Source organism: Gorilla gorilla, chromosome 14, assembly GCF_029281585.2.
Source record: "Gorilla gorilla gorilla isolate KB3781 chromosome 14, NHGRI_mGorGor1-v2.1_pri, whole genome shotgun sequence".
Lineage (NCBI taxonomy): Eukaryota > Metazoa > Chordata > Mammalia > Primates > Hominidae > Gorilla > Gorilla gorilla.
This window is the reverse complement of record NC_073238.2, coordinates 68780519-68792500: the sequence shown is the minus strand read 5'-3', so window position 1 is coordinate 68792500 and position 11982 is coordinate 68780519. Positions and strand designations below refer to the sequence as shown.

Sequence of the window (11982 nt, the reverse complement as noted above, 5' to 3'; positions counted from 1 at the left end):
GGAGAAAATGGGCATAAGCTTCCAGGTGTTCCCAGTCAGTGGAGTCGTGTGAGAATGCAATTACTTCTCCCCAAAATGATATCTGACAATACATGCAAAGTGTTACCAAACAGGGAAGCTCGACGAAGCCTTGCTGCCCAGGGTTTTTACTGAGGGTCAGTCTCATAGACATGCCACACCCTCCAAACTGACCTCTGTTCTCAGGTGCCAGCCACCCAGCCTCCATCCCTATAGACATTTACCAGAAATTACAGTGTGAGGTAAATGTATTTGATCAAGCTGGTACAGCATTGCCTAAAGCCTCAGGCATATAAAAACTATCTTACCAAGCATAATATTCCTAGGGCTCAGAAGTCATTTCCCAAAAGTACATCGAGGGCCGTTCCTGAAGATAGGCCTTTCTTTGGAATGTGCAGGTTCTGAGAAACACAGGCATGCTGATTAATTCTTTATGTCCCACAGTTACTAGGTGAAATACACAAAGTGCACTAATTTTATGGTGCTAGCTCAATAACTTTTTACAAATTGTACAGCTATGCAATCGTGACCCATATAAAGACATAGTTTATTCAAGTATCCTCAAAATGTTCCTTTAACCCCTCTTTCAGAGGTAAATGTTGTTCTGACCTGTATTGCAATTGATTATTTTGATTTGTTCTTAAACTTTGCATAAACAGGGTTATGCAGCATTAAATATGTTGTATCTAAATTCTGCTCAGCATAACATCTGTAATATTCGTCAATGTAATTGCATATGAGATTTAAGCAAATTGAACCCAACAGAAAGAATGCATCATAATACAGTGACATTTATACCATGCATACAAAGTTGTATTAACATTCAATATTTTTTTAAAAATTCACCACATTCAAATAATAAAGGAAAAAAATCATGTGATGATTTGAATAAATGCAGAAAAAGCATTTCATAAAATTCAAAAACAACAGTAAACAGAAAATTTGTTTTATTGTTTGTTATGAATATAATGTGATCTATTTAACCTTGATCTTTTTCATAAAAGTTTGGAATTCTTTGAGTATGAAACTTTTATGAATAAATTAACTTTCTTGCACATTCTTGCAGTTGCACGCACAGCAAAACATACACATATGCAATTATTTCTCTTGGATGTATTATTAAGAGTAAAATTGCGGAGTCATAAGGAATACTTGGTTTTAACAATTTGTATTTATACTATCAGTTTCTGACTATTGCAGTTGCTATACATCTATTGACAGTCTTTATTTTTAGCTATTCTGGTGCTTGTGTAGTTGTATCATATTGTGCCTTGAATTTTCATTTATCTGATGTGTAATAAATTTGAACAGGATTTAATATGCTTATTCATCTACTGGATAAGATAGGATACTCTTTTGTGAAATGTCTGTTTAAATTATTACCAAAGACTTCTTTGTATGTTTTAGATACAATTATTCAAGATCTATAGACTGTTCAAATTTATATATCTATCCAGAATATATAAACAACTCTCAAAAATCAATAATAAAAAAGTAGAATCTTTGACCTAAAAATACAAAATATATGGAGAATTGTGCACACACACATGTGCATTCTATAGATTTATATATATTGAATATATAGATTGTATATATGTGTATATCTTTATGTGTCTATGTGGTAAATGTATAGAGAGAATATGTACACAAACACATATATATTCTGTTTTTCATATTTAGGTCAAAGGTCAATTTCTAATTAATGTTTTAATATGGTACAATGTTGAAGGGAAAGTACATTATTTTACTATTTCATACATATAGTTAATTTAGGTAATAGTTTTTATAGAGAGGTCTATTTATATCTGGCTTTAAATTGGGATTTTATATTGATCTATTTTGTTGGGAGATTTATCTGTTATACCTCCAGTATCATACTGACTTGATTTGCTGTAGTTTTATAGTAAGTCATAAAATTTGGTTGATCAACTCCTCTAACTTTGTTCTCTACCTTTCAAGTTAATTTTGGGTTTTCTAGACATTTTACATTTCCATATAAATTTTAGAACAGATTTTCAACTTCCACCAAAAAAAAAATAACCTGTTGGGTAATTTTTGATTGTCATTGCATTAAATACATGTTTTAATTTGGGAAGAAATGAAATCTTGATAATACTGAATCCTCACTTTCATGAATCTGGTATAGCTCTTCATTGACTTAGGTCTCGCTTTTTGAAAATTTCAGCTGTGTTTTACAGTTTTCATTATAAAGGTCTTTCTCATCTTTTGTTAGGTTTCTTCCTACATATGTTACTTTTTTATGTAATTAGAAAAATATTTTAAATACGCTTTTATACATGTTTGTTCTTAATATATATAACATCATTGTTTAGTTACTCAACAAACTTTCTAAATTCACAGTTATTCTTATAGTTTATTTATGGATTTTTCCATATTTTCCATGTTCACCCTTTTGCTTTTGTTAAATAAAGACATTTTTAGTTCCTCATTTCTAGTATTTATAATTTTATTGGTGTTTCTTTTCTTATTTTAATGCTAACCCCGCTTGTATAATTTGAATAAGAATGATTATATAGGGAACATCCTTGTCTTGCTCATTGGGAAAATCTCAGAAAGAAAATGTTCAATATCCAACTCATGGTGTATATTTAGCACCATTTTTTATGATACCCTTTATAACATTGAGAATGTCTTCTTCTAGAGTGTGTTAATTTTTATAAGAATGAATTTTGAGTTTTATAAAATGAGTTATCTGCATGCATTAAAATAGTCATATGATATTTTCTCTTTTCTCTTAACGTGGAATACATATATTTTTTAATGCATATACTTTTAAAATTTTAAATGTAAAGTCAACTGGTATTACTGGAATATACACCACTTTGTCATAATGTAATATTTCTTTATTGTTTGATTCTGTTTGCTAATATTTTACTTAAGGATTTTGTATTTTATTTGTTTTTTCTAGTAATGCCATTATCAGGTGTTGGCAAATGGACTATTCTGTTCTCATAAAACAAACTAGGAAGTTTGGCCTGATGTGTTCTCTTAAATAATTTACGTAATAGCAGTTGCATTTCCTACTTTAAATGTTTGTAAAAATTCGTTGGGGATTCTGAAATTTTCTTTGTGGAAAGGTTTTAAATTAATAATTTAAATTAATAATTTGAAAATTATAGAAAGAATTTTTTTAACAATAAGCCTATTTCCGTTTTCTACTTCTTCTTGGGTTAGTTTTAGTTAAAGATTTTTAAGGTATTTATCCATACATGTAAATTTAGTTGGGTCTAAATCTATTACCTTTTAAATTCATTTTCATAAATTTTTAAAAATGTTCTCTGCTTAAATTCCTAATATTAGTGATCATGTTTTATCTTTATTTATTTAAATTTTCTTGCTAGAGTTAATAATGTTATTAATCTTTTCAAATAACTTTTTGATTTCTAATTTTCTTGGATATACTTATTTTATTTGGTATTGATTTTTGCTCTTATGTTTATTATTTTTTTAACCTTAGCTGAGTTTAATTGCCTGTTAGTTTTTCCTAATGTCTTAGAAGGAAATCTCACTGACTTTCAACTTTTCATCCTTTTTAATGTAGGCATTAAACCCATAAATGATCCTGTAGTTGCATAGCACTTGACCTTTTGAGACATCATTTTATTCAATTCAATTCAAAATTTTTTTTAAATGTTCGTTGTTACTCCTTGACTGATTTATGGGTTAATTAGAATTGTGTTGCTTAATTTGCAAATATTTGCCCCTTTCTACATATATATATATATTTTAGATGGAGTCTCGCTCTGTCACCCAGGTTGGAGTGCAGTGGCATGATCTACACTCACTGCAGGCTCTGCCTCCCGGGTTCACGCCATTCTCCTTCCTGAGCCTCCCGAGTAGCTGGGACTACAGGCGCCCGCCACCATGCCCAGCTAATTTTTTGTATTTTTAGTAGAGACGGGGTTTCACCATGTTAGCCAGGATGCTCTCGATCTCCTGACCTTGTGATCCGCCTGCCTCGGCCTCCCAAAGTGCTGGGATTACAGGCAAGAGGCACAGCGCCCGGCCCTTTCTGCCTATATTTCTATAATTTATGTCTAGTTCAATTATACTGTGGTCCTAGAATAATTTTCTGTATAATTTCAATTCTTTAAAATTATCGAGAATTTATTCACCTCTCTCCATATATTCTCTTTTGGTTAATATTCTATGTACACTTAAAAATAATTCATATTCTGTAATTGTTGAATATAGTGTTCTATAAATGTCAGTACAACTTGGTTAAAATTTTATTCAAATTGTGTACATATTTACTGATTTTTTTTTTTTTTGCTATTTTAAGCACTGCTAAAAATTTATGTTAAAATCTCCCAAGGATTAGTGTAAAAGTTTATATATTTACTTATAGTTCTATGAACTTTGATTTAAATATTTTGAAATACATACTTAGACACATATAAATTTAAGATTATTGTGTCTTCCTGTGGAACTGACCATTTCATCTTCATGCATCATCACCTGCCTCCCTCTTTTTGCTAGTAATAATACTTCATTTCAGACCATTTTCTCTCATATTAACTTGCTCAGACCAGCTTTATATTGGTTGATATCTTTTTTCATTCTTTTACTATTCACATCCTCATATTTTAAGTGAGTTTCTTGTCAATTTTATTTATTAGATATTTTTTAACCACTCTGATAATCTTGGTTTTTAGTTGGTATGAATTTATGATTTAGTTGGGTTTATATCTATCACCTTTCCATATATGTTTTTTCTGTTTCCCAGATGTGAAATTGTTACTTATACTTACGACTCTCATGTAGCCACATTTATTTCCTATATCATGACTTTTCATATATTAGCCAGTAATATTCTCTGCTTGCTTCTGGGTGTAGGGCATCCAATGACAGATCATATTTCCCTTCTGGCCAGGTGTGGCTATGAAATCATGTCAAGCTCCTGGAAAGTTGGACAAAATGATGGGTGAAATGTGTAGGCTCTCATCAACTTACAATATATACACACTCATACACACACATTATATATATACAATCACTTTTTTCATGCTTAGTCTCATTTTGCCTTCTCAGGTTCTAAAATATGAATCAATCAGTAACCCAAATTTGTCTGGGTAGATGAGGGTGATGTTCCAGAGAATGTCAAAGTGACAAGCTAGAAAGAATCCAAGTCCTAGAATAATTTTGTTCATCCCAGCTGCCCTACCAGCTTAATTTGGCCACAGTCTGTGGGAAAGAAAAATATACTCCCATCATATAAAGAAGCCACTGTATTTTGAAGATTTTAGTTTGTTTATGGCCAGTTAACATTGAAGTAAATATTAATAAGACCTATTATCCTATAGCCATTTATAAGGATTGTTTATCATTAGACATATTAGCATCTGTCACAGCTTGCAAGATAATTTTAAGGTGCATATTATATATAACACATACATATTTGATATGGTTTGGCTATGTCCCCACCCAAAATCTCATCTTTTTTTTTTTTTGAGACAAGAGTGTTGCTCTGTCAGCCACACTGGAGTGCAGTGGTGCAGTCTCAACTCACTGCAGCCTCTGCCCCCTGGGTTCAAGTGATTCTCCTGCCTCAGCCTCCCAAGTAGCTGGGATTACAGGCATGCACCACCACAACTGGCTAATTTTTGTATTTTTAGTAGAGACAGGATTTCACCATGTTGGCCAGGCTAGTCTCAAACTCTTGAACTCAAGTGATCCATCCAACTAGGCCTCCCAAAGTGCTGGGGTTACAGGCCCAAAATCTCATCTTGAATTGTAATAATCCACATATGTCAAAGGTGGGACCAGGTGGAGACAATTGAATCATGGGGTTGGTTTCACCCATACTGTTCTCATGATAGTGAGTGAGTTCTCATGAGATCTGATGGTTTTGTAAGGGGCTTCCCACTTTGCTCAGCTCTCATTCTCTCTCCTGCCTCCAAGTGTAAAAAGACGTATTTGCTTTGCTTCCCTTTCCACCATGATTGTAAGTTTCTTAAGGCCTCCCCAGCCATGTGAAACTGTGAATCAATTAAATATTTTTTCTATATAAAGTATGCAGTCTCAGGTATGTCTCTATAGCAGCATAAGAATGGACAAAGACACTATTCAATAAATTAAACTTTGACATTTTGACTCAGAAGGTTGTGATACCACCCTCTCTTTTGTCCCAGTAAGTACACTTTTTAAAACTAAAAGAAAACTTTTATGTTTTCATAGGCTAAAAAGATAATGACAGATTTCAAGCAGCAGAGAAACAGTATTCCCCTGAATAGTCCTATTCTTTGGATATATAATAATTACTGAGCTACATCCTAAACACACTTGAGATTCTATCCAGTGCTGCAATGCAGCAACCAGTCTTGGCTTTTCCATGTAACTCTTGTGCAACCAGTTGCTGACATTTGCTGAGCAATTATATCATGGATATGGAGAAATCAATGAACTAGTCAGAAGTAAAGGTTTACCTTCTTATATTGTCTTTGTTTCTTTCTCTCAACCTCTCTCTTTTTGTGTGTGTTTGTGAGAGTACTATCTCTGGTTGGTTTTCATATCAGAGTAATACTGATAAACTGAGAAGCATTGTCTCTTCTTCTATTTTCAGGAAAATATTGTGGAAAATTGGTATTAATTTATCTTTAAAAGTTTTGTAGATTTCTTCAGTAAAGCTGTGATTGGGGACTCATTTTTTGAGAGCTTTTAAATTATAAATTCACTTTCTTCAGTGATTATAGGACTATACAAATTATTGTATCATGGTTGACTTGATATTTTGTGATTTTTAAAAAATTGATTCTCTTTTTCTAATTTTATGTGCATAAAGTTGTTCATAGTATTTCACTATTACCTTTACAATAGCTGTCAGTTCTACAGTAATGTCTCCTATTTGATTTCCTATTTTATTTTTGGCAACTTCTTTCTTCTTTCTTTGTATTTTTGTCTATCTTATTGTAGGTTTATCTATTTTTCTTTTTTCTTTTTTTTTTAAGGAATCAACTTTTGTTTCACTGATTTTTAAATTTGTGTTTCTATTTTTAAGTTTATTCATTTCTTCTTTTTATTAGTTCTTTTTCTGCTTGCTTAATTACTTAAATATTGGATGTACAATAGTTTTATTTTCATTTGGTTCTATGCACTTTTTAACATACCCTTTGAGACTTCAACTCTGACCTATATTTAGATGTTTGTTTGTCAATATTCATATATGTATACTTTTTCTGTCGTTTTTCTGTTATTGATTCCTAGCTCAATTCCATTATAAAAAAAATTCACTCTGATTTCAATTGTTTTACATTTTCTGAGGTCTGTCTTGGTGAATATTCCATAGGCATTTGGAAAATGTCAATTTTACTGGTATTGGGTAGATGTTCTGTATATGCCAATCTAACAGTAGATTTTCTATGTCCTTGTTACCTAGCTACCACTTGTATCAGTTCCTGAAAGTGGGATTTTGAAGTTCCTAATAATAATTGTGAATTTGTTCATGTCTTTTTTCACCTCTGTTTTTGCTTCATGTATTTTATTTCAAGGCTCCATGTTTGCTTGGTACATTTTTAGGATTGTGTAGCATTATGCAATGATTTTAACCTTTTATCCTTTTACGCTTTTATCTATGCAATTCCTATTTTTGTGTCTATTTTCTTTTCTCTGTAGTTTACATATTTAAATTTCAATATAACCAGTCACTCATGCTCACTTGAATAACATTTGCATGGTAAATCTTGTTTCATTCTTTTACCTTCAACTTACTTTTGTCCTTTAATTTGGAGATATTTTATTGAAGGGGGATATAGTTAAGTCATGTTTTACATCCACTCTGCTAGTCTGTGTCTTTTGATTGGTATATTTAGATCATTTACATTTAAGATAATTATTGATAAGTTAGAACTTAACTCTGACATGTTATATTTGTTTTCTGGTTTCTTTTCTGATTCTTGTCCCTAAATACATTTTGTATTATCTTTTTTAAAACATAGTTTAATATCTCATCTTGATTTATTTATAGTATATTTAAGTGTGTCTTCTTCATAATTTTTAAAGTGGTAATCAGTCTTATAAAAAATACACAAAAGTTGATATATAGGTAAAATGAGATTATATGTACCACTACTACTAATAAAAATTTTAAAAGTAGGTAGATGCTAGTGATTATTATTACCCTTGACAACCCAACTAGAAACCAGAGTTGTTTCACTTAAATCTATTTTCACATATCCATATATTTATCTTATAAAAAACAAAACAGTTTATTTGCAATTACAGAGCTTCTATTTTACATTAACTATGGAATAGACAGGAATTTATGGTTTCTCTAGGAGATAAACATAAAGTTACCATATGACCCTGCAATTCCATTTCTAGGTATATACCCAAAAGAAAACAAAATGTGTCTACAAGGAAACCTGTACACCAATATTTGTATTCAAGCCAAAAGGTTGAAATACCACAAATGTCCATCAATGAATGGGTAAAACAACCGTAGTATACACACACACACACACACACACACACACACACACACATAATATAAATATAACATATATGTATATATAATATTATAATGCTATAAAACCATTATGCTAAGTGGAAGAATCCAGAACAGAAAATTTTATATTGAATCTTTCTTGTAAATATGATATATCCAGAATGGGCAAATCTATAGAGACAGAAAGTAGATTAAGGTTTACAACAGAATGGGAGGTAGGAGGTGGAAGGAAATTACTTAATGAATATTGGGCATTTTTATGGAGTAATAAAATGTTTTGAAATGAATGAATAGAGCATATGGCTGTAAAATGTTGTGAATACACTACATATTACTGAAATGTACACTTTAAAATGGTAAGTCTTATTCTAAATCTGTATTTCATTCCATTAAAATATATTTTAAAGGCAATTAAGAAACAATGACCTGATTGCAAGCTCCTTGAGGGAAACTACATTTGTATCTCCTGCCTAAGACCCCAGTAAATTCAGAAACTGGACAGCTGAGCATAAATTCTTGTTGACCATAAATAAGCATAGTAAACAATGTCATTGCAATAAGGACAGTTTAAACTACAACTTGTTAAGCAACAACAAAAACATATGGTAACCATTCTGTGATGAAAAGAGTCAAATTCTGCAAAATATTTAGAGAGATTTATTCTGAGCCACATACGAGGACTATGACCCATGACACAGCTCCAGGGAGCCCTGAGAACATGTGTCCAAGGTGGTCGGGCTGTAGCTTAATTTCATATATTTTAGAGAGACATCAGACATCAATCAATACAAGTAAAATGTACGTTGGTTCAGTCTAGAAAGGAGGGACAACTCAAAGCTGAGGGAGGTGGCTTCCAGGTCATAGGTGGATTCAAAAATTTTCTTTTTTTTGTTTTATTTTTATTTTTTTATTTTCAATTTTTGTGGGTACATAGTAGGGGTGTGTGTGTATACATTATATATATATATATATAGTAGGTATATATATTTATGGGGTATGTGATATGTTCTGATAGAGGCATGCAATGTGAAATAAGCACATCATGAAGAATGGGGTATTCATTTTCTTAAGCATTTATCCATTGAGTTACAAACAATCCAATTAATCTTTTAAGTTATTTTAAATTATACAATTAGTTATTATTGACTATAATTACCCTGTTGTACTATCAAATAGCAGGTCTTATTTTTTCTATATTTTTGTGTACCCATTAATAATCCTCACCTCCTCTCTTCCCCCCACCCTCCTATGACACTTCCCAGCCTCTGGTAACCATCCTTCTACTCTCTATGTCCATGAGTTCAACCATTTTGAATTTTAGATCCCACAAATAAGGGAGAACATGCTGATTGGTAACTGCTTGAAAGAGTTAAGTTATTATCTAAAGACATGGAATCCATAGAAAGGAGCATCTGGGTTAAGATAAGGAGTTGTGGAGACCAAGATTTTTATCATGCAGATAAAGCCTACAGGTAGCAGGCTTCATAGAGAACAGATTGTAAATGTTTCTTACCAGACATAAAAAGGTGCCAGGTTCTTAGTTAATTCTATCTTGAGTTAGGAAGACCTGAAAAGGGAAGGAGATTCTCTACAGAAGATAGATTTTCCCCGAAAGAAACAGTTTTGCAGGGCCATTTCAAAATATGTCAAAGAAACATATTTTGAAGTAAAATACTTCAATTTCTTTCAGGACCTACTAATCTCATGTTGGTATCTTATTGCTACAAATAGCCTGTTTTGTCAGTCTCAAGGTCTCCGTTTTAATGTTAATGCTAGTCAGTTGTGCTTGAATTCCAGCGAGGAGGGTATAGTGGGACCTGTTTGACCTTCTCTTTCTATTGTGGACTGAAGGAGTTTTTTCAGGTTAACGTTGGAATGCCCTTGCCCAAGAGGAGGGGTCTATTCAATTGGCTGAGGGGCTTAGAATTTTATTTTTGGTTTACAATTCTTTCAAGTTGCCTATGTCTGTGAACTACAGTTGTACATTCAGAAGTCAGGAGGGATTCTCAAAAGAATGCTGGCACCTTCTACTGTCTGCACTGCTGCTGCTCTCCAGATTCCTGTCAGTGGCTGTGGCTGTTCACCTGCCGTGACAGTCAATGGAGAGGAGCCCTAACTAGAAATCCTCACTACCACCTGGCACTGAATTCCCCCTAGGCTTTTCATGTTTTGGAGTTTCTCTGCAGGTCAGCAGACACAGCAGTGCTCCTACTCCCAGGAAAGCAGTATCCCATTTTTAGATTGTCATTACCATGGCAGAAAATCATAAAACTAGGATACACGAATATCTATCCTGCCACCTAATGCAAAGCAAAATTGTTCCTTATAGCATAGTCTCGTACACTTTGGTGCTGTCTAGTTTTAAATGATTCAGCTTCTACAGATTTTTTTTCTTCTTTTTTTTTAGTGTGTGGTATGGCACCCAGTAATTTGAGTCTGAAGCTTTGCCATTTCTGACATTCACTGGAGAGAATTGGTTCTTCCAAGTCTGAATGCTCTCATTTACATAGGAATAGACTCCCAAGGAGTTGAGGGCACTCAACCCTTGCCAGCTTTATTCTAAAAGAGGACCTATGTATTATAGGAAGGAAAGGAAGAAAGCAAGTTTGTAAAATGAGTCTCACTGGTACTAAGTTTCTGTCTAAAATGTCGGAATTGTTAGCACATTGAAGTCATTGCCTTATTCCTTACTGTTGCTATTTTAGTTAACAGGTTTTCATAGGACTCCACTATGTTATTTTCCTAGAAAGAATACTCAGTGTTTTTAGGCACTGCTAATCTCTTGAGTTCATTTTAGTTATCAATATATTGCTCACTTGCTTAGGGACACATTGGGAAAACACTAGTCAATGCTGATTTCTGGCTATTTGACATAAATAGGCAGATTACATAAACGTAAGTCTGTTTAAAATAATTCCAGTGTCAAAGTGCAAATGCTTGCTACTTACAGCACTAGATTCTAGAGACAGAAAATGTACAACACATGGTCTTAATTCTTATTTTGCTCCCAGAGCACCTCACCAAGAAAATGAAAAAGTGCTTCCTGTAATACAAGGAGATTATCAGCAATGAATAAAAGGCACTTGTGATAAGAAATCTGACTATCACTCTACCTTTGCAAAGGGTTAAGACTGGAGTTTCCAAATCAAAGGAGAACTGAGGGAATGATTAACTTTGCTAAGGTCAGAAGAAGGGGTAAGCTTTTGTTCCTACATCTATTCCCCAAAAGAAGTGACAACTGGTAGATATGCAAAGTAGTGTTTAAACAGCATGCTTCCTGTGCCATGTTTCTTTAAGAGGTGCTGATTTTTTTTTCCTTTTTTGGCTGCTGTTATACATTTTTTTCTATGTGGGATGCATTACTCTTTTATTAGAGATACACATATCATTAATATCCTGGATTATTTTATTTATTAATTAAAGATTTTTTTGGGAGAAGAATTACACACATTTAGAACACATCACAAAGTTACAGACATAGTTTATTTTTGTTTTTTTAA

The 11982-nt window shown here is 32.7% G+C and overlaps 1 long non-coding RNA gene across 1 annotated transcript in view; it reads right to left on the bottom strand.

Annotated features, from left to right (window-relative positions):
• Positions 1–11982, bottom strand: part of LOC129526164 (uncharacterized) — a 111392-nt gene that overhangs the window by 11717 nt on the left and 87693 nt on the right. The window contains exons 2-4 of the long non-coding RNA XR_010130584.1: positions 4791–4939; positions 327–419; positions 1–82 (exon numbers count right to left, since the gene is read on the bottom strand). The exon at positions 1–82 is cut by the window's left edge and continues 73 nt beyond it. This is a non-coding gene — a long non-coding RNA (uncharacterized lncRNA). The remainder of the gene's footprint in view (positions 83–326; positions 420–4790; positions 4940–11982) is intronic.